Below are 22,620 nucleotides of genomic sequence, written 5' to 3' on the forward strand. Positions count from 1 at the left end.
CCCGGCTGACACCGGCTGGTAGGACAAAAGATGTCATGCAAGTTTCTCATTGCGAGCACGTATGACTATATATGGAAAACATGCCTACATGATTAATAATCTTGATGTTCTGTCTTAATGCTATTTCAATCCTGTCAATTGCCCAACTGTAATTTGTTCACCCAACACTTGTCACTTGTTATTGGAGAGTTACCACTAGTGTAGATAGCTGGGAACCCCGGTCCATCTCTCATCATCATATACTCGTCCTATATGTCATTGGAAGTAGTATCAACTATTTTCTGGTGTCATTGCCTCTGTGTTACTGCTACTGCTGCTGTGTTACTATTACTATTGCTCTCATATTACTGCTGCTTTCACATCACCCCTGTTACTAGTGCTTTTCCAGGTGCAGCTGAATTGACAACTCAGTTGTTAAGGTTTGTAAGTATTCTTTACCTCCCCTTGTGTCGAATCAATAAATTTGGGTTTTACTTCCCTCGATGACTGTTGCGATCCCCTATACTTGTGGGTTATCAAGACTATTTTCTGGCACCGTTGCCGGGAAGGCATAGCTCTACTCATAAGTTCACCTGGGGAGTACACTCTACCTCTCTCTCTGTTTTATTTTATTTTGTTTTGCTTAGTTTACTTTTGTCTAGTTTGTTTTTGTCTTGTTTTATTTTTCTCATATAGCCAAAAATCCATAAAAATTTGAAAAACTGAAAAATTAAAAACTGTTGTTATGGGAGAACCCACAACCTATTTGGAGCTTATTGAAATATATAATAATTATAGAGAATCAAGAACGGGTAAAGTCATGAGTGTTGTGATAGAAAAATTGAATACAATTGCTAAAATCTTGCTTAAACGCCATGATATAAACTGTTGCTCTCAACAGGATACTAAACATCTTAAATTCCAATGTGGCTTTAGTGAAGAAGTTTTAATTAAGAACTACAATTGGAATAACTATATTCATCTTGGGTTCGAAGAAGTAGAACAATTTGTCTTATTTATGGGAGCCTCTGAGATAGAATCCTTCATGGTTAAAAATTATGAAACTTGTGTTGTTTGTAAGGACCTTAAAGATTATGTCTCTTCTATCCTTAATTTTTGCATATAAAGTTACAGTGATAATCCTTATATCATTGATTATAAAGAGAGACTCATTAATGCACAAGAATGCACTCACATTTTGCAGGAACCTGTGGAAGAAGAAATTGATGAACCTGAAAGCTCATTGGATGAAAAAGAGGAGGAAATTGATGAACCTGAAAGCTCATTGGATGAAATAGAGGAGGAAAGTGATGAACAAAAGGAGGAAGAATGGATTAGCTACCCATGCCAACCTTCTAATGAGAGTAACTCTTTATCTCTTACACTATTTGATTGTCCTCCATTCTTACCGAAGAAGGATGAATGCTATGTTCCTGTGGATTCTCTTGAAATATTACCTATGAGTAAAACTTGTGAGAATAATTATGCTACTGTTATCTATGACAATCCATGCTATTTTGATAAATCTTATGATAATGCTTTGTTTTGTTTAGCAAATGTTTATGATAAAGCTCTAGATGATGGTCCTATGTTACTTGATAATATTAATTGTACTACTAATGAAAATGGGATTGGAGAAGTCTTGACTTTATCTAGGAGTCCCATATCTCTTGAGATTGATCGATCATCTTGTTATATTATTGATAAAAGTGGGTTTGAAAGTTTTAATCCCATTATTTTTGAGCTTGATAAAAATTATGTGTTTGTGGATCATGAAAAACATGCTTTATGTGATAGTTATATTGTTGAGTTTATTCATGAAGCTGCTGAAAATTATTATGAGAGAGGAAAATATGGTTGTAGAAATTTGCATGGTACTAAACACCTCTCTATATGCTTAAAATTCTGAAGTTACTCTTGTTTTATCTTCCAATGCTTGTCACTTTGTTCTTCATGGATTTATTTATGTACAAGACTCCTATGCATAGGAAGTGGGTTAGACTTAAATGTGTTTTGAATTTTCTTCTTGATGCTCTCTTTTGCTTCAACTCTTATTTCTTATGTGAGCATCATTAAAATTGCTGAGCCCATCTTAATGGCTATAAAGAAAGCACTTCTTGGGAGATAACCCATGTCTTTATTTTGCTACTGTTTTGTTGTGTCTTGGAAGTTGTTACTACTGTAGCAACCTCTCCTTATCTTTATTTTATTGCAATGTTGTGCCAAGTGAAGTCTCTAATCGAAGGTTGATACTAGATTTGGATTTTTGCACAGAAACAGATTTCTATCTGTCACGAATTTGGGCAGGGCTCTCTGTATGTAACTCAGAAAATCTGCCAATTTACGTGCGTGTTCCTCAGATATGTACGCAACTTTCATTAGTTTTGAGTTTTCTGATTTGAGCAACGGAAGTACCTCTTAAAAATTCAGTCTCTGTTTTTTGCATTGCCTCTTGTGGACTTTAAGCAAGGCTTTCTAGACGTGGAGAGCTGTAGCTAATGTTTTATTGATTTCTTGCAATGTGTCACTACAGGACTAAAGTGGATTAAAGTTTTTTTTTGAGTACTAACCCCTCTAATGAAGTTTATGAGAAGTTTGGTGTGAAGGAAGTTTTCAAGGGTGAAGAGAGGAGGATGATATATGATCAAGAAGAGTGAAAAGTCTAAGCTTGGGGATGCCCCCGTGGTTCATCCCTGCATATTTCAAGAAGACTCAAGCGTCTAAGCTTGGGGATGCCCAAGGCATCCCCTTGTTCATCAACAATTTATCAGGTTTCTTCTATTGAAACTATATTTTTATTCGGTCACAACTTATGTGCTTTACTTGGAGCGTCTGTGTGCTTTTATTTTCGTTTGTTTATGTTTGAATAAAATCGGATCCTAGCAATCCTTGTGTGGGAGAGAGACATGCTCCGCTTTTTCATATGAATACTTGTTCTTCGTTTTACTTTTAATGTTCATGACAAAAGTTGGAAGCTGTTGCATTTATTGTTATTTGGTTGGAAATAGAAAATGCTTCATATTGTCTTGAATAATTTGATACTTGGCAATTGTTTTGAGCTCTCAAGTAGATCAAGTTTAAGCTCTTGCATCATGTAGTTTGAACCTATTAGTGGAGAACTACCGTAGAGCTTGTTGAAATTGGTTTGCATGATTGATCTCTCTAAGGTCTAGATATTTTCTGGTAAAAGTGTTTGAGCAACAAGGAAGACATCGTAGAGTCTTATAATGCTTGCAATATGTTCTTATGTGAGTTTTGCTGTACCGGTTCATACTTGTGTTTGCTTCAAACAACCTTGCTAGCCAAAGCCTTGTACTGAGAGGAAATGCTTCTCGTGCATCCAAAACCTTGAGCCAAAACCTATGCCATTTGTGTCCACCATAACTACCTACTATGTGGTATTTTCTGCCATTCCAAGTAAATAATTCATGTGCTACCTTTAAACAATTCAAAAGTTATTATCTCTTATTTGTGTCAATGTTTTATAGATCATGAGGAAGTATGTGGTGTTTTATCTTTCAATCTTGTTGGGCAGATTTTCACCAATGGACTAGTGGCTTCATCCGCTTATCCAATAATTTTGCAAAAAGAGCTGGCAATGGGGTTCCTAGCCCCAATTAATCAACTTTCATTAATAATTCTCTTCACATGTTTTGCCCTGATTCATCAGTAAGCAACTTAATTTTGCAATAGACACTCCTCCATGGTATGTGAAATGTTGGAAGGCACCCGAGGATTCGGTTAGCCATGGCTTGAGAAGGCAAAGGTTGGGAGGAGTGTCATCTCTAAATAAAACTTAAATAAATAGACACTCCTTCATGGTATGTGAATGATTGGAAGGCACCCGAGGATTCGGTTAGCCATGGCCTGTGAAAGCAAAAGGTTGGAAGGAGTGTCATCCAAAAATAAAATAAAAACTAAACTAAAGTACATGTGAGATAACGTCCTTCATGAGAGCCACTCTTTGAAAGTCTGTTTGGCAAGGGGGTTAGAGTGCCCACTACCATTCGTTGACAACAACAAACACCTCTCAAAACTTTACTTTTATGCTTTCTATATGATTTCAAAACTTGAAAAGCTCTAGCACATGATTTAATCCCTGCTTCCCTCTGCGAAGGGCCTTTCTTTTACTTTATGTTGAGTCAGTTTACCAACTTCCTTCCATCTTAGAAGCAAACACTTGTGTCAACTGTGCATTGATTCTTACATACTTGCTTATTTGCACTCATCATATTACTTTGCGTTGACAATTATCCATGAGATATGCATGTTGAAAGTTGAAAGCAATTGCTGAAACTTAATCATCCTTTGTGTTGCTTCAATGCCTTTACTTTGAATTTATTGCTTTATGAGTTAACTCTTATGCAAGACTTTTGATGCTTGTCTTGAAAGTACTATTCATGAAAAGTTTTGCGATATGTTATCTATTTGATTAGCAAACTATAGATCATTTCCTTGAGTCACTTCATTCATCTCATATGCTTTGCAATAGTATGATCAAGGTTATGTAAGTAGCATGTCACTACAGAAATTATTCTTTTTATCGTTTACCTACTCGAGGGCGAGTAGGAACTAAGCTTGGGGATGCTGATACGTCTCCAACGTATCTATAATTTCTGATGTTCCATGCTTGTTTATTGACAATACCTACATGTTTTGCTCACACTTTGTAATGTTTTTATGCGTTTTCCGGAACTAACCTATTAACAAGATGTCGTAGTGCCAGTTCCTGTTTTCTGCTGTTTTTGGTTCCAGAAAGGCTGTTCGGGCAATATTCTCGGAATTCGACGAAACGAATACCAAACATCATAATTCACCGAGACGGACCAGGACACCGAAGGGGAGTCAGAGGGGAGGCCTGGGGCCCCCATGTAACATCCCAAGTTTTCAATAAAAGGAACAAGAGAGAGATTTCAAGAATCCAAAAATCAGAGCCAACAAAAACTTTTTCTCATCATATAGGACTATGCATATAGCTCACCTTATTATTTATTTGAGTGTGCTTTTGTCATGATGCTTGCTTATGTGTTCTCTCTTACTCCAAAACCCTAACAATGATCACTTGATCATCCAAAGTCAAATAAAAAGAAAATAGAAAAGAAATTATAAAAATCAATTTCACACACACATATGGCCTATGCCATTTTTACAAATCTCTAATCTAGACCAATTTGGTTTGCACCATTAGTTGTAAATGGATACTAAACACTTATTAACACTTTTGGAAACAACCAAACTCAATTCAAATCAAATTTGAATCAAATTTGTGATCACATGTGATTATGGCCATGTGAGACATTTTCAGCATGATACCCACTTTGAGCCCCTGGTTTTTAACTTTTCCTTTCTACACTTGGCCAACTCTTTGCACCTCTTCCAAGACAACATCAAGGATAACAACTTTGCTCAAAACACTCACCTCAAACTCTGTCTCAATTTCAAACTAGAAGCAAGCCAAGTGGAGACATTGAAACAAAACTAAGATCTTATGCCATTTTGAGATTTTGCAAACCAATTCCAAATTGACCCAAACCAACACCTTTCTACTCCATTTAATATATGATTACAACCCACCAAAAAGAATTGCAAAATTCAAAAATATTTTTCTTTCGGGCATTACAACAAACACCTTTAGGGCAGGGTACACAATGTTGCCCATGCTGGATTTTGGAGAAGACCAAGTCCAACCTGAGCCACCACAGCAACCCCTGGACCCTCCTCTCACTTCACAACACCAATATCACCACTTGCACTGACCTTTGTTTGATCAAATCAACAAGACCATGCCATGCCGTGGCTTAGCATGCCACCCTCATGCCACCATCGCCTCTGGTCACCACAGGCCTGCACCACCATGCCATTTCTCTTCCCCTCACTCACCTGACGCTGCCCAGCCATTGACTCGACGAAGCCATGCCTCGGAGACGCCAGAACGCAGCACGCCCAGTGGCGCCTAGACTCGCTCACGCGCGCGCCAGAGCGCGCATGGCGCCAACCCTGGACGAGCCAGAGCGTGACGACGCCCGCGTCCTCGCACCACCTCAGCCTTCACGCTCAGCGCCAGTCGACGCGCGACGTCACACTGAATCGCCTGGACACGCCCACTGGCCCGCGGGAACGCCATGCTCGACGACCACGACTCCGTTCACCCGCCGCGGCATTGACACTTCCCATCAAGCTCCCCATCGCCACAGAGCCTCTGCCGCGCCACGATCAAGCACGTCGTCATCACCAGTGCAGCAGCAACCAGACGCGCCCATGTATTTCCCCTTCGCAACATTGGAACGGCGAGACGACGACGACCCCAGCTCCGCCCTACGGCCACCTCCCGCTCCTATAAAAGGAGGGCTCCTCCCATCGATTTGAGCACACCAATCTCTTCCCCTCCTCACCACAACTCTCCTCGCCACCTCAATTCAGTCGATTAGCCACCCCACTGCTCTAATTGCAAGATCGTCGCCGACGCCAGTACACGGAGTTCGCCGGAGAAGGAGACCACCCCAGGCGACGCCACTGCTACCGTTGGCTTCCTCATCGACGACACGGTCCGTGCGCACATCTCTGACGACCGCCGGAGCTCCGACGAGCTCGCCGACCCCCTACCGCTGTCGCCAGTAAGTCCACCTCTCGCCGGCGACGACGAAGCACCTCAGCCGTCGATCTCCTTTCTAATCGCACGGTTGAAAAATCCCGTACCGATTCACTGCTTAACCCCCACAGACAGGTGGCCCCCACCATGTCAGCTGGCCCGCTGCGAAGCTGGGCCAGCCCATTTCCTTTCCGCACTGCACAGCCAGTTACTTCTCCCGCCAGCCCACGTTTCAAATTTGAATATGAAAAATAGAGAAATAAAACAATCTGATGTCAACTTTGAAATTTAATAGTGACAAATCTACTTGGCCAAATTTTACAAATTTTATATATTTGGAAACCTTAGGAAATTATCTACACAATGACACTGGATTGAACCCTAGATCTATTGTAGAATTAAAGTGAGAATATAAACAAGGCAGGGACTTTTCTGCCTTAGAATAATTATTAAAAATCAACCATAAATTCTTTTAAGTTAATTCCAACTCCTATAATTCACATTTCACTTGTACTAATTGTTTCTGCGAAAATATTCCATGCTTACTTTGAATGATCATGGCCTAGTTGAATTAAAGGACTTTATGGCTATTTCTAGTCAAAGATATTGTCCAAAACTATTAAGAAATCTCATGGGAGTGTTTCTCTCATTTATATCTTGTCACCATCAATTCAAAATGAGGTAGAGACTCTGGTCATTTAGGTCTCATATAAATTGTTGGTGATATTAAATCTTTACCATGCTAGGATTAAATGGTATGAGGTGCTCACCTCATTTAAATCATTTTCTTAAATGATAAGTGTGAAGAGGTTGACTTTGGTCAACCTAGGTCACATATTATTCATGAGAGAAATTAAATCTAAATAAGATAATGAGAGGAAATTATTTCTCTAAGTAATTTAAAGTAACATCTAAATTAGTATGAGAGGAAATTATTTTTCTTAAGTAATAAGAAAAACACATCCACCCACTTAAGAGGAATGTGTGATGCTAGTTTAAAGTGTGTAAATCACGAGTGTGCCTAGTTTAGTAAATTAGTTTGGTATGATGATTGTGTACCCCGTATTCGTATTTTAGACGCTAGTACCGAGGAGTATCAAGAGGAGAAGGAGGTCTACTTCCATGGAGAAGAAGACCACTTTGACCAATTCCCCAACCAAGGCAAGATAATACTCTTGCAAAGTGCAAAGCTCACCATGAGCAAGGCATTACCCATTTACTTTATGTCAAGATCCTATTCTCCAAGTTTTACTTTCCAAGCTTTATTTAATTTTTGTTTTATCAAAGTATTTTTGATTCATGATTCACTTGTTAGTATGGATTAGTACAAGAGTATCAAAGTTAGCCTAGAAGCAAAGCAAAGTACTTAGTACCCCTCATACCTAGATGCTAGTGCTAAATTAAAAATGACTACTCTAGATGGGAACATGTGTTTATGAAATGATGATGTTGAAAACCTTGGAATGATGAGTCATTTCCATTGAAAGATTTTGAAGGTGAATATGACATGAATTTGACTTGGTGAAATGACTAAAACTGATGATTGAGTTGGATGCGATACCATTCCAATTTTTGAGTACCCCCATGATACGTCTCCAACGTATCGATAATTTCTTATGTTCCATGCCACTTTATTGATGATACCTACATGTTTTATGCATACTTTATGTCATATTTATGCATTTTCCGGCACTAACCTATTAACGAGATGCCGAAGAGCCAGTTGCTGTTTTCTGCTGTTTTTGGTTTCAGAAATCCTAGTAAGGAAATATTCTCGGAATTGGACGAAATCAACGCCCAGGATCTTATTTTCCCACGAAGCTTCCAGAACACCGGGGGAGAAACGAAGTGGGGCGACGAGGCGGCGACACGCCAGGGCGGCGCGGCCCACCCCCTGGCCGCGCAGCCCTGTTGTGTGGGCCCCTCGCATCGCCCCTAAACCTACCTCTCCGACTATAAGAAGCCTTCGTCGATAATAACTCCAGTACCGAGAGCCACGATACGAAAAAACCTTCCAGAGACGCCGCCGCCGCCAATCCCATCTCGGGGGATTCAGGAGATCGCCTCCGGCACCCTGCCGGAGAGGGGAATCATCTCCCGGAGGACTCTTCACCGCCATGGTCGCCTCCGGAGTGATGAGTGAGTAGTCTACCCCTGGACTATGGGTCCATAGCAGTAGCTAGATGGTCGTCTTCTCCTAATTGTGCTTCATTGTTGGATCTTGTGAGCTGCCTAACATGATCAAGATCATCTATCTGTAATGCTACATGTTGTGTTTGTTGGGATCCGATGAATAGAGAATACTATGCTATGTTGATTATCAATCTATTATCTATGTGTTGTTTATGATCTTGCATGCTCTCCGTTACTAGTAGAGGCTCTGGCCAAGTTTTTGCTTGTAACTCCAAGAGGGAGTATTTATGCTCGATAGTGGGTTCATGCCTCCATTAAATCTGGGACAGTGACAGAAAGTTCTAAGGTTGTGGATGTGCTATTGCCACTAGGGATAAAACATCGATGCTATGTCTAAGGATGTAGTTATTGATTACATTACGCACCATACTTAATGCAATTGTCTGTTGTTTGCAACTTAATACTGGAAGGGGTTCGGATGATAACCTGAAGGTGGACTTTTTAGGCATAGATGCATGCTGGATAGCGGTCTATGTAATATTTCGTAATGCCCAATTAAATCTCACAATACTCATCATAACATGTATGTGCATGGTCATGCCCTCTTTATTTGTCAATTGCCCAACTATAATTTGTTCACCCAACATGCTTATTCTTATGGGAGAGACGCCTCTAGTGAACTGTGGACCCCGGTCCATTCTTTACATCAAATACAATCTACTGCAATACTTGTTCTACTGTTTTCTGCAAACAATCATCATCCACACTATACATCTAATCCTTTGTTACAGCAAGCCGGTGAGATTGACAACCTCACTGTCACGTTGGGGCAAAGTAATTTGGTTGTGTTGTGCAGGTTCCACGTTGACGCCGGAATCCCTGGTGTTGCGCCGCACTACACTCCGCCGCCATCAACCTTCAACGTGCTTCTTGACTCCTACTGGTTCGATAAACCTTGGTTTCTTACTGAGGGAAACTTACTGCTGTACGCATCACACCTTCCACTTGGGGTTCCCAACGGTCGCGTGCTGTACGCGTATCAAGCTCTTTTTCTGGCGCCGTTGCCGGGGAGATCAAGACACGCTGTAAGGGGAGTCTCCACCTCCAATCTCTTTACTTTGTTTTTGTCTTGCTTTATTTTATGTAGTACTTTGTTTGCTGCATTATAACAAAACACAAAAAAATTAGTTGCTAGTTTTACTTTGTTTGCTATCTTGTTTGCTATATTAAAAACACAAAAAATTTAGTTACTTGCATTTACTTTATCTAGTTTGCTTTATTTACTATTGCTAAAATGGGTACTCCTGAAAATACTAAGTTGTGTGACTTCACAACCACAAATAATTATGATTTCTTATGCACACCTATTGCTCCACCTGCTACTACAGCAGAATTCTTTGAAATTAAACCTGCTTTACTGAATCTTGTTATGCGAGAGCAATTTTCTGGTGTTAGTTCTGATGATGCTGCTGCCCATCTTAATAATTTTGTTGAACTATGTGAAATGCACAAGTATAAGGATGTAGATGGTGACATTATAAAATTAAAATTGTTTCCTTTCTCATTAAGAGGAAGAGCTAAAGATTGGTTGCTATCTCTGCCTAAGAATAGTATTGATTCATGGACTAAATGCAAGGATGCTTTTATTGGTAGATATTATCCTCCTGCTAAAATTATATCTTTGAGAAGTAGCATAATGAATTTTAAACAATTGGATAATGAGCATGTTGCACAAGCATGGGAAAGAATGAAATCTTTGGTTAAAAATTGCCCAACCCATGGACTGAGTACTTGGATGATCATCCAAACCTTTTATGCAGGACTGAATTTTTCTTCACGGAACTTATTGGATTCAGCTGTTGGAGGTACTTTTATGTCCATCACTCTAGGTGACGCAACAAAGCTTCTTGATAATATGATGATTAATTACTCTGAATGGCACACGGAAAGAGCTCCACAAGGTAAGAAGGTAAATTCTGTCGAAGAAACCTCTTCCTTGAATGATAAGATTGGTGCTATTATGTTTATGCTTGTGAGTGGTAGGACAAATATTGATCCTAATAATGTTCTATTAGCTTCATTGGTTGCTCAAAAAGAACATGTTGATGTAAACTTCATTAAAAATAGTAATTACAATAACTCTAGGCCATATCCTGCTAATGGTAACTCTTATGGTAGATATGTTTCACCTAATCAGGAAAAGATGTTAGAAATTGAAAGATCCACTAGAGCTTTATGCAATCCCAATATGAGAAAAATAAGTTGTTTACTAAAACTATGAATGAACAATCTACCTTGTTGAAAAATATAGGAAATCAACTTGAAAATCTGAATATGGAGATCTCTGGGTTGCAAACTAAACTTGCAAATGCTGAAAACCAAATATCATACATGTCTACGTCACAGTGTTCTTTAATTAATAAAATGGCTGCTAAACCTGAGGATATTGATAATAAAATTGTTACTACAGCAAACGCCATCCAAGTTAGAATTAATGAGAATATAAGATTGATGGCCGAATTGCGTGATAGGTGGGAGAAAGAAGAAAATGCTAAAGAAGATAATATAGCTAAAGTTTGGACTATTACCACCACTAGTAATGCTAATGCTCCACATGTTGCTGCACCTCCTACTATTAATGGTAAAATAATTGGTGTTGGCAATGTTTCCACTTCTAATGCAAAGCGTGAAAAACTGCCTGAAACTGCTAAAATCATTAAACTGCCTGTGATAAAACTGCTGAATTTTTTTCCAACATTGGGGATAATGATCCCATTGCTTTAGATTATAATGGTTTGGATTTTGATGATTGCCACATCTCTGAAGTTATAAAGTTCTTACAAAAACTTGCTAAGAGTTCTAATGCTAGTGCTATAAATTTGGCTTTCACGAAACATATTACAAATGCTCTCATAAAAGCTAGAGAAGAGAAATTAGAACGCGAAGCTTCTATTCCTAGGAAGCTAGAGGATGGTTGGGAGCCCATCATTAAGATGAAGGTCAATGACTTTGATTGTAATGCTTTATGTGATCTTGGTGCAAGTATTTCCGTTATGCCTAGAAAGATCTATAATATGCTTGACTTGCCACCATTGAAAAATTGTTATTTGGATGTTAATCTTGCTGATAATTCTACAAAGAAACCTTTGGGGAGAGTTGATAATGTTCGCATTACGGTTAACAATAACCTTGTCCCCGTTGATTTTGTTGTCTTGGATATTGAATGCAATGCATCTTGTCCCATTATATTGGGAAGACCTTTTCTTCGAACTGTTGGTGCTATTATTGATATTAAGGAAGGTAATATTAAATATCAATTTCCTCTCAAGAAAGGTATGGAACACTTCCCTAGAAAGAGAATGAAGTTACCTTTTGATTCTATCATTAGAACAAATTATGATGTTGATGCTTCGTCTCTTGATAATACTTGATACACACTTTCTGCGCCTAGCTGAAAGACGTTAAAGAAAAGCGCTTGTGGGAGACAACCCATGATTTTACTACTGCACGTTTATTTTATATTTGAGTCTTGGAAGTTGTTACTACTGTAACAACCTCTCCTTATCTTAGTTTTGTTGCATTATTGTGCCAAGTAAAGTCTTTGATAGTAAGGTTCATACTAGATTTGGATTACTGCACAGAAACAGATTTCTTGCTGTCACGAATCTGGGCCTAATTCTCTGTAGGTAACTCAGAAAATTATGCCAATTTACGTGAGTGATCCTTAGATATGTACGCAACTTTCATTCAATTTGAGCATTTTCATTTGAGCAAGTCTGGTGCCTCTTAGAAATTCATCTTTACGAACTGTTCTGTTTTGACAAATTCTGCCTTTTATTTCGCATTGCCTGTTTTGCTATGCTTGATGGATTTTTCTATTCCATTAACTTTCAGTAGCTTTGTGCAATGTCTAGAAGTGTTAAGAATGATTATGTCACCTCTGAACATGTGAATTTTTATCGTGCACTAACCCTCTAATGAGTTGTTTTGAGTTTGGTGTGGAGGAAGTTTTCAAGGATCAAGAGAGGGAGACGATACAATATGATCAAGGAGAGTGAAAGCTCTAAGGTTGGGGATGCCCCGGTGGTTCACCCCTGCATATTTCAAGAAGACTCAAGCGTCTAAGCTTGGGGATGCCCAAGGCATCCCCTTCTTCATCGACAACATTATCAGGTTCCTCTAGTGAAACTATATTTTTATTCCATCACATCTTATGTACTTTGCTTGGAGCGTCTGTTTGTTTTTATTTTTGTTTTGTTTGAATAAAATGGATCCTAGTATTCATTGTGTGGGAGAGAGACACGCTCCTCTGTTGCATATGGACAAATATGTCCTTAGGCTTTACTCATAATATTCATGGCGAAGGTTGAATCTTCTTCATTAAATTGTTATATGGTTGGAAACGGGAAATGCTACATGTAGTAATTGGTAAAATTTCTTGAATAATGTGATACTTGGCAATTGTTGTGCTCATGTTTAAGCTCTTGCATCATATACTTTGCACCTATTAATGAAGAAATACATAGAGCTTGCTAAAATTTGGTTTGCATAATTGGTCTCTCTAAGGTCTAGATAATTTCTAGTAAGGGTCGAACAACAAGGAAGACGGTATAGAGTCTTATAATGTTTACAATATGTCTTTTATGTGAGTTTTGCTGTACCGCTTCATACTTATGTTTGTTTCAAATAGCCTTGCTAGCCTAAACCTTGTATCGAGAGGGAATACTTCTCATGCATCCAAAATCCAAGAGCCAACCACTATGCCACTTGTGTCCACCATACCTACCTACTACATGGTATTTCTCCGCCATTCCAAAGTGAATTGCTTGAGTGCTACCTTTAAAACTTCCATTCTTCATCTTTACAATATATAGCTCATGGGACAAATAGCCTAAAAAACTATTGTGGTATTGAATATGTACTTATGCATTTTATTTCTTATAAGTTGCTTGTTGTGCGATAACCATGTTCCTGGGGACGCCATCAACTACTCTTTGTTGAATATCATGTGAGTTGCTATGCATATCCGTCTTGTCTGAAGTAAGGGCGATTTACCATGAGTTGAATAGTTTGAGCATGCATACTGTTAGAGAAGAACATTGGGCCGCTAACTAAAGCCATGATCCATGGTGGAAGTTTCAGTTTTGGACAAATATCCTCAATCTCATATGAGAAAATTAATTGTTGTTGAATGCTTATGCATTAAAGAGGAGTCCATTATCTGTTGTCTATGTTGTCCCGGTATGGATGTCTAAGTTGAGAATAATCAAAAGCGAGAAATCCAATGCGAGCTTTCTCCTTAGACCTTTGTACAGGCGGCATAGAGGTACCCCTTTGTTACACTTGGTTAAAACATATGTATTGCGGTGATAATCCAGGTAATCCGAGCTAATTAGGACAAGGTGCGGGCACTATTAGTATACTATGCATGAGGCTTGCAACTTGTAGGATATAATTTACATGATGCATATGCTTTATTACTACCATTGACAAAATTGTTTCTTGTTTTCAAAACCAAAGCTCTAGCACAAATATAGCAATCAATGCTTCCCTCTGCAAAGGGCCTTTCTTTTACTTTTATGTTGAGTCAGTTCACCTATTTCTCTCCATCTCAAGAAGCAAACACTTGTGTGAACTGTGCATTGATTCCTACATACTTGCATATTGTACTTGTTATATTACTTTATGTTGACAATATCCATGAGATATACATGTTACAAGTTGAAAGCAACCGCTGAAACCTAATCTTCCTTTGTGTTGCTTCAATGCCTTTACTTTGAATTATTGCTTTATGAGTTAACTCTTATGCAAGACTTATTGATGCTTGTCTTGAAAGTACTATTCATGAAAAGTCTTTGCTATATGATTCATTTGTTTACTCATGTCATTAACATTGCTTTGGTCGCTGCATTCATTACATGTGCTTACAATAGTATGATTAAGATTATGATGGCATGTCACTTCAGAAATTATCTTTGTTATCGTTTACCTACTCGGGACGAGCAGGAACTAAGCTTGGGGATGCTGATACGTCTCCAACGTATCGATAATTTCTTATGTTCCATGCCACTTTATTGATGATACCTACATGTTTTATGCATACTTTATGTCATATTTATGCATATTCCGGCACTAACCTATTAACGAGATGCCGAAGAGCCAGTTGCTGTTTTCTGCTGTTTTTGGTTTCAGAAATCCTAGTAAGGAAATATTCTCGGAATTGGACGAAATCAACGCCCAGGATCTTATTTTTCCACGAAGCTTCCAGAACACCGGGGGAGAAACGAAGTGGGGCGACGAGGCGGCGACACGCCAGGGCGGCGCAGCCCACCCCCTGGCCGTGCGGCCCTGTTGTGTGGGCCCCTCGCGTCGCCCCTAAACCTACCTCTCCGACTATAAGAAGCCTTCGTCGATAATAACTCCAGTACCGAGAGCCACGATACGAAAAAACCTTCCAGAGACGCCGCCGCCGCCAATCCCATCTCGGGGGATTCAGGAGATCGCCTTCGGCACCCTGCCGGAGAGGGGAATCATCTCCCGGAGGACTCTTCACCGCCATGGTCGCTTCCGGAGTGATGAGTGAGTAGTCTACCCCTGGACTATGGGTCCATAGCAGTAGCTAGATGGTCGTCTTCTCCTAATTGTGCTTCATTGTTGGATCTTGTGAGCTGCCTAACATGATCAAGATCATCTATCTGTAATGCTACATGTTGTGTTTGTTTGGATCCGATGAATAGAGAATACTATGCTATGTTGATTATCAATCTATTATCTATGTGTTGTTTATGATCTTGCATGCTCTCCGTTACTAGTAGAGGCTCTGGCCAAGTTTTTGCTTGTAACTCCAAGAGGGAGTATTTATGCTCGATAGTGGGTTCATGCCTCCATTAAATCTGGGACAGTGACAGAAAGTTCTAAGGTTGTGGATGCTATTGCCACTAGGGATAAAACATCGATGCTATGTCTAAGGATGTAGTTGTTGATTACATTACGCACCATAATTAATGCAATTGTCTGTTGTTTGCAACTTAATACTGGAAGGGGTTCGGATGATAACCTGAAGGTGGACTTTTTAGGCATAGATGCATGCTGGATAGCGGTCTATGTACTTTGTCGTAATGCCCAATTAAATCTCACAATACTCATCATAACATGTATGTGCATGGTCATGCCCTCTTTATTTGTCAATTGCCCAACTATAATTTGTTCACCCAACATGCTTACTCTTATGGGAGAGACGCCTCTAGTGAACTGTGGACCCCGGTCCATTCTTTACATCTAATACAATCTACTGCAATACTTGTTCTACTGTTTTCTGCAAACAATCATCATCCACACTATACATCTAATCCTTTGTTACAGCAAGCCGGTGAGATTGACAACCTCACTGTCACGTTGGGGCAAAGTAATTTGGTTGTGTTGTGCAGGTTCCACGTTGGCGCCGGAATCCCTGGTGTTGCGCCGCACTACACTCCGCCGCCATCAACCTTCAACGTGCTTCTTGACTCCTACTGGTTCGATAAACCTTGGTTTCTTACTGAGGGAAACTTACTGCTGTACGCATCACACCTTCCACTTGGGGTTCCCAACGGTCGCGTGCTGTACGCGTGTCACCCCACAATACCTGATTATGGGTAAGGCTTAGCTGGAAATTTATGTGTCTTAGTATGGGTTCCCTCTGAACACACGTCATAGGGGTTATGCTTGAGGCTGCCTCCGTTGTTGGGAAATGATGTGAATTGAGGTGAATTGTACGGCCAAGCCCTGTGCAGTTCCCGGGTTAACAGTTGGTTTTCACCGGGAGGCCAAGGTCATGGGGAGAGGTGCCTATACTAGGGTGTGTAAGTGAAAGGTTAACGGTTGATGATCTGCGTACTGAGTTACGATTATTCAGGGTTTATCCCTGACGGATGTAATCGAATGTTGTGGCACAAGTGTGCAACCTCTGCAGAGTGTAAACCTATTCGAATAGCCGCGTCCGCGGATATGGACAATTGGAAAGGCCATACTGTTTCCGTCATCAGAATTTATATCTTGTGACTGGTGAATTTGAACTGGAACTTGAACGGTGACTTTGAATTTGAATCACAACATAGTTGTGGGAATGACACTAATGTTCCCACTTGAGTTAGTTAGCACATGAGGAGTGATACGTCTCCAACGTATCCATAATTTCTGATGTTCCATGCTTGTTTTATGACAATACTTACATGTTTTGCTTGCACTTTATGATGATTTCATGCATTTTCCGGAACTAACCTATTAACAAGATGCCACAGTGCCAGTTCCTGTTTTCTGCTGTATTTGGTTCCAGAAAGGCTGTTCGGGCAAGATTCTCGGAATTGGACGAAATCAACGCCAAAGATCTTATTTTTCCCGGGAGGCTCCAGAACACCGAAGGAGAGTCGGAGGCGGGCCAGGGGGCCACCACACGCCAGGGCCGCGCGGGCTCCACCCTGGCCGCGCCGGCCTATGGGGAGGAGGCCCCGGGCGCCCTCCTGCGCTGCCTCTTCGCCTATATAAGCCCTTTCGACCTAAAAACGCGATACCAATTGACGAAAACTCCAGAGAGACTCCAGGGGCGTCGCCGCCATCGCGAAACTCCAATTCGGGGGACAGAAGTCTCTGTTCCGGCACCCTGCCGGGACGGGGAAGTGCCCCCGGAAGCCATCTCCATCGACGCCACTGCCTCCATCATGCTCCGTGAGTAGTTCCCCCATGGACTACGGGTTCTAGCAGTAGCTAGTTGGTACTCTCTATTCCATGTACTTCAATACAATGATCTCATGAGCTGCCTTACATGATTGAGATTCATCTGATGTAATCGGTGTTGTGTTTGTTGGGATCCGATGGATGATACATTATGATTAGTCTATCTATAAAGTTTGTGAAGTTATTATTGTTGCAATCTTGTTATGCTTAATGCTTGTCACTAGGGCCCGAGTGGCATGATCTTAGATTTGAGCTCTATACTTATTGCTTAGATTGTATCTACAAGTTGTATGCACATGTCACTGTCCGAACCAAAGGCCCCGAAGTGACAAGAATCGGGACAACCGGAGGGGATGGCGGTGATGTGAGGATCACATGTTTTCACCAAGTGTTAATGCTTTGCTCCGGTGCTCTATTAAAAGGAGTACCTTAATATCCAGTAGATTCCCTTGAGGCCCGGCTGCCACCGGCTGGTAGGACAAAAGATGTTGTGCAAGTTTCTCATTGCGAGCACGTACGACTATATATGGAAAACATGCCTACATGATTAATAATCTTGATGTTCTATCTTAATGCTTTGAATCCTATCAATTGCCCAACTGTAATTTGTTCACCCAACACTTGTCACTTGTTATTAGAGAGTCCTCCACTAGTGTAGATCGCTGGGAACCCCGGTCCATCTCTCATCATTATATACTCATTCTATATGTCATTGGAAGTAGTATCAACTATTTTCCGGTGCCATCGCCTCTGTGTTACTATTACTGCTGCTGTGTTACTTTTACTATTGCTCTCATATTACTACTGCTTTCACATCACCCCTGTTACTAGTGCTTTTCTAGGTGCAGCTGAATTGACAACTCAGTTGTTACGACTTATAAGTATTCTTTACCTCCCCTTGTGTCGAATCAATAAATTTGGGTTTTACTTCCCTCGAAGACTGCCGCGATCCCCTATACTTGTGGGTTATCAAGACTGTTTTCTGGCGCCGTTGCCGGGGAGGCATAGCTCTACTCATAAGTTCACCTGGGGAGTACACTCTACCTCTCTCTCTGTTTTTATTTTGTTTTATTTTGTTTTGCTTAGTTCACTTTTGTCTAGTTTATTTGTGCTTAGTTTATTTCTGTCTAGTATTATTTTTCTTAGTTTACTTTTGCTTAGTTTCTTTTTGTCTTGTTTTACTTTTCTCATATATCCAAAAATCCATAAAAATTTGAAAAATCGAAAAATTAAAAACTGCTGTTATGGGAGAACCCATAACCTACTTGGAGCTTATAGAATATTATAATAATTATAGAGAATCAAGAACTGGTAAAGTAATGAGTGTTGTGATAGAAAAATTGAATACAATTGCTAAAATTTTGCTTAAATGCCATGATATAAATTGTTGCTCTCAACAGGATACTAAACATCTGAAATTTCAATGTGGCTTTAGTGAAGAAGTTTTAATTAAGAACTATAATTGGAATAACTATATTCACCTTGGGTTCGAAGAGGTAGAACAATTTGTCATATTTATGGGAGCCTCTGAGATAGAATCCTTCATGGTTAAAAATTATGAAACTTGTGTTGTTTGTAAGGACCTTAAAGATTATGTCTCTTCTATCCTTACTTTTTGCAATGAAAGTTACACTGATAATCCTTATATCATTGATTATAAAGAGAGACTCGTTAATGCACAAGAATGCACTCACAATCTGCAGGAACCTGTGGAAGAAGAAATTGATGAACTGGTAAGCTCATTGGATGAAAAAGAAGAGGAGAGTGATGAACAAAAGGAGGAAGAATGGATTAGCTACCCATGCCAACCTTCTAATGAGAGTAACTCTTTATCTCTTACACTATTTGATTGTCCTCCATGCTTACCGAAAGAGGTTGAATGTTATGTTCCTGTGGATTCTCTTGAAATAGTACCTATGAGTAATACTTGTGAGAATAATTATGCTACTGTTATCTATGATAATCCATGCTACTTTGATAAATCTTATGATAATGCTTTGTTTGTGCCTGATGTCGAAATGCATGGTACTGAAGAGTTTTGTTTAGCAAATGTTTATGATAAAGCTTTAGATGATGGTCCTATGTTACTTGATAATATTAATTGTACTACTAATGAAAATGGGATTGGAGAGTTCTTGACTTCATGTATGAGTCCCATATCTTTTAAGATTGATCAATCATCTTGTTACATTATTGATAAAAGTGGGTTTGAAAGTTTTAATTCTATTATTTTTGAGCTTGATAAAAATTATGTGTTTATGGATCATGAAAAACATGCTTTATGTGATAGTTATATTGTTGAGTTTGTTCATGAAGCTACTGAAAATTATTATGAGAGAGGAAAATATGGTTGTAGAAATTTGCATGGTACTAAAACACCTCTCTACATGCTGAAAATTTTGAAGTTACTCTTGTTTATTCTTCTTATGCTTGTCACTTTGTTCTTCATGAATTTATTTGTGTACAATATTCCTATGCATAGGAAGTGGGTTAGACTTAAACGTGTTATGAATTTGCTTTTTGATGCTCTCTTTTGCTTCAACTCTTATTTCTTTCGAGTGCATCATTAAAACTGCTGAGCCCATCTTAATGGCTATAAAGAAAGAACTTCTTGGGAGATAACCCATGTGTTTATTTTGCTACTGTTTTGTTGTGTTTTGGAAGTTGTTACTACTGTAGCAACCTCTCCTTATCTTTATTTTATTGCATTGTTGTGCCAAGTGAAGCTTCTAATAGAAGGTTGATACTAGATTTGGATTTCTGCGCAGAAACAGATTTCTATCTGTCACGAATCTGGGCTGTATTCTCTGTAGGTAACTCAGAAAAATCTGCCAATTTACGTGCGTGTTCCTCAGATATGTACGCAACTTTCATTAGTTTTGAGTTTTCTGATTTGAGCAACGAAAGTACCTCTTTAAAATTCGTCTTTACTGGCTGTTCTGTTTTGGCAGATTCTGTCTCTGTTTTTTGCATTGTCTCTTGTGGACTTTAAGCAAGGCTTTCTAGACGTGGAGAGCTGTAGCTAATGTTTTATTGAGTTCTTGCAATGTGTCACTACAGGACCAAGGTGGATTCAAATTTTTTGAGTACTAACCCCTCTAATGAAGTTTATGAGAAGTTTGGTGTGAAGGAAGTTTTCAAGGGTCAAGAGAGGAGGATGATATATGATCAAGAAGAGTGAAAAGTCTAAGCTTGGGGATGCCCCTGTGGTTCATCCCTGCATATTTCAAGAAGACTCAAGTGTCTAAGCTTGGGTATGCCCAAGGCATCCCCTTCTTCATCAACTTATCAGGTTTCTTCTATTGAAACTATATTTTTATTCGGTCACATCATATGTGCTTTACTTGGAGCATCTGTGTGTTTTTATTTTTGTTTTTGTTTGAATAAAGATGGATCCTAGCAATCCTTGTTTGGGAGAGATACACGCTCCGCTTTTTCATATGAATACTTGTTCTTCGTTTTACTTTTAATGTTCAATGATAAAAGTTGGAAGCTACAATACTTATGGTTATTTGGTTGGAAACAGAAAATGCCTCATAATGTCTTGGATAATTTGACACTTGGCAATTGTTTTGAGCTCTCAAGTAGATCATGATTAAGTTTTTTTCATGTAGTTTAAACCTATTAGGGGAGAACTACTGTAGAGCTTGTTAAAATTGGTTTGCATGATTGGTCTCTCTTAAGGTCTAGATATTTTCTGGTAAAAGTGTTTGAGCAACAAGGAAGACAGTGTAGAGTATTATAATGCTTGCAATATGTTCTTATGTAAGTTTTGCTGTACCGGTTCATACTTGTGTTTGCTTCAAATAACCTTGCTAGCCTAAGCCTTGTATTGAGAGGAAATGCTTCTCGTGCATCCAAAACCTTGAGCCCAAACCTATGCCATGTGTGTCCACCATACCTACCTACTATGTGGTATTTCTCCGCCATTCCAAAGTAAATTGCTTGAGTTCTACCTTTAAACAATTCAAAATGCTTCTCAATTTGTGTCAATGTTTTATAGCTCATGAGGAAGTATGTGGTGTTTATCTTTCAATCTTGTTGGGCAACTTTCACCAATGGACTAGTGGCTTCATCCGCTTATCCAATAATTTTGCAAAAAGAGCTGGCAATGGGATTCCCAGTCCCAAATTAATTAACCTAAATAGACACTCCTCCATGGTATGTGATTGTTGGACGGCACCCGAGGATTCGATTAGCCATGGCTTGAGAAAGCAAAGGTGGGGAGGAGTGTCAACATAATAAAACTAAAATAAAAAGGCACTCCTTCATGGTATGAGATTTTTGGCAGGCACCCGAGGATTCGGTTAGCCATGGTTTGTGAAAGAAAGGTTGGAAGGAGTTGTTGGCGTCCGAAACCCACCGGCGAGCAACGGCTGGCAACACGAAGAGCCGGGAACAACCTAGGGCTGCGGCTGGCCCTGGTCCCTCCGAGCGACGGCCCGCAAAGCTCCTGGTATGCACGTCCCGATGCTGGTGCAAGGGCGTGCCACCTGATCTATACCTGATCAGGAAGGTGATGGATTTGCTTCGCTTAGTTTCCTGCATGGCATACACGTAAACATTAAATACGAGCCTCGATCGGCTCTCAGACTGTCCTGTGAATCGGCTCAAGGAGCCGATCCACCCATGGTTCGTATGAGGTCTACGATCACATGGAGGTCCTGCTTGATCGATATATAGCTAAAACGACCTACGACGATTTAGGGTTTTCACCGCATAATCGGAACATCCTACGCGTGATTGAGCCTGGCAGCCACGCACGGTGATAATAAACCAACCCTAGACAAGGCCTAAAAACCAACATGAAGTTGATCCCCGGAACATCTTATCTAGGGCTAGCAAACTACACCCTACGTGCTACTGGATCCTTCAATCCGTTTGCAAGGCCTAACTATGCAGATATTAAACTAATCCTTGAAGAACAAGGAGCAATCATAACGGATCGGATCTACTAAATAATGATCAAGCAAGGTGCCGCCCTTACACCTAAGATAGGTGTAAGGGCGGCTAGACGTCTAAGGGTTGCATGGACGAAAGCATGTATCGTGATAAAATAATGCTAACCCTAGCACATCTATGATAACTACGTTGCTCGCCATCAACAAGGCTTCAGCACGAGCAACGCATGAACGACGAATAAACGTGTACTGCCTAGATCGCAAGATGCGATCTAGGCAGCATGATGCTTACTCGGAAGAAACCCT

The sequence above is a fragment of the Lolium perenne genome, chromosome 2 (assembly GCF_019359855.2).
Source record: "Lolium perenne isolate Kyuss_39 chromosome 2, Kyuss_2.0, whole genome shotgun sequence".
Lineage (NCBI taxonomy): Eukaryota > Viridiplantae > Streptophyta > Magnoliopsida > Poales > Poaceae > Lolium > Lolium perenne.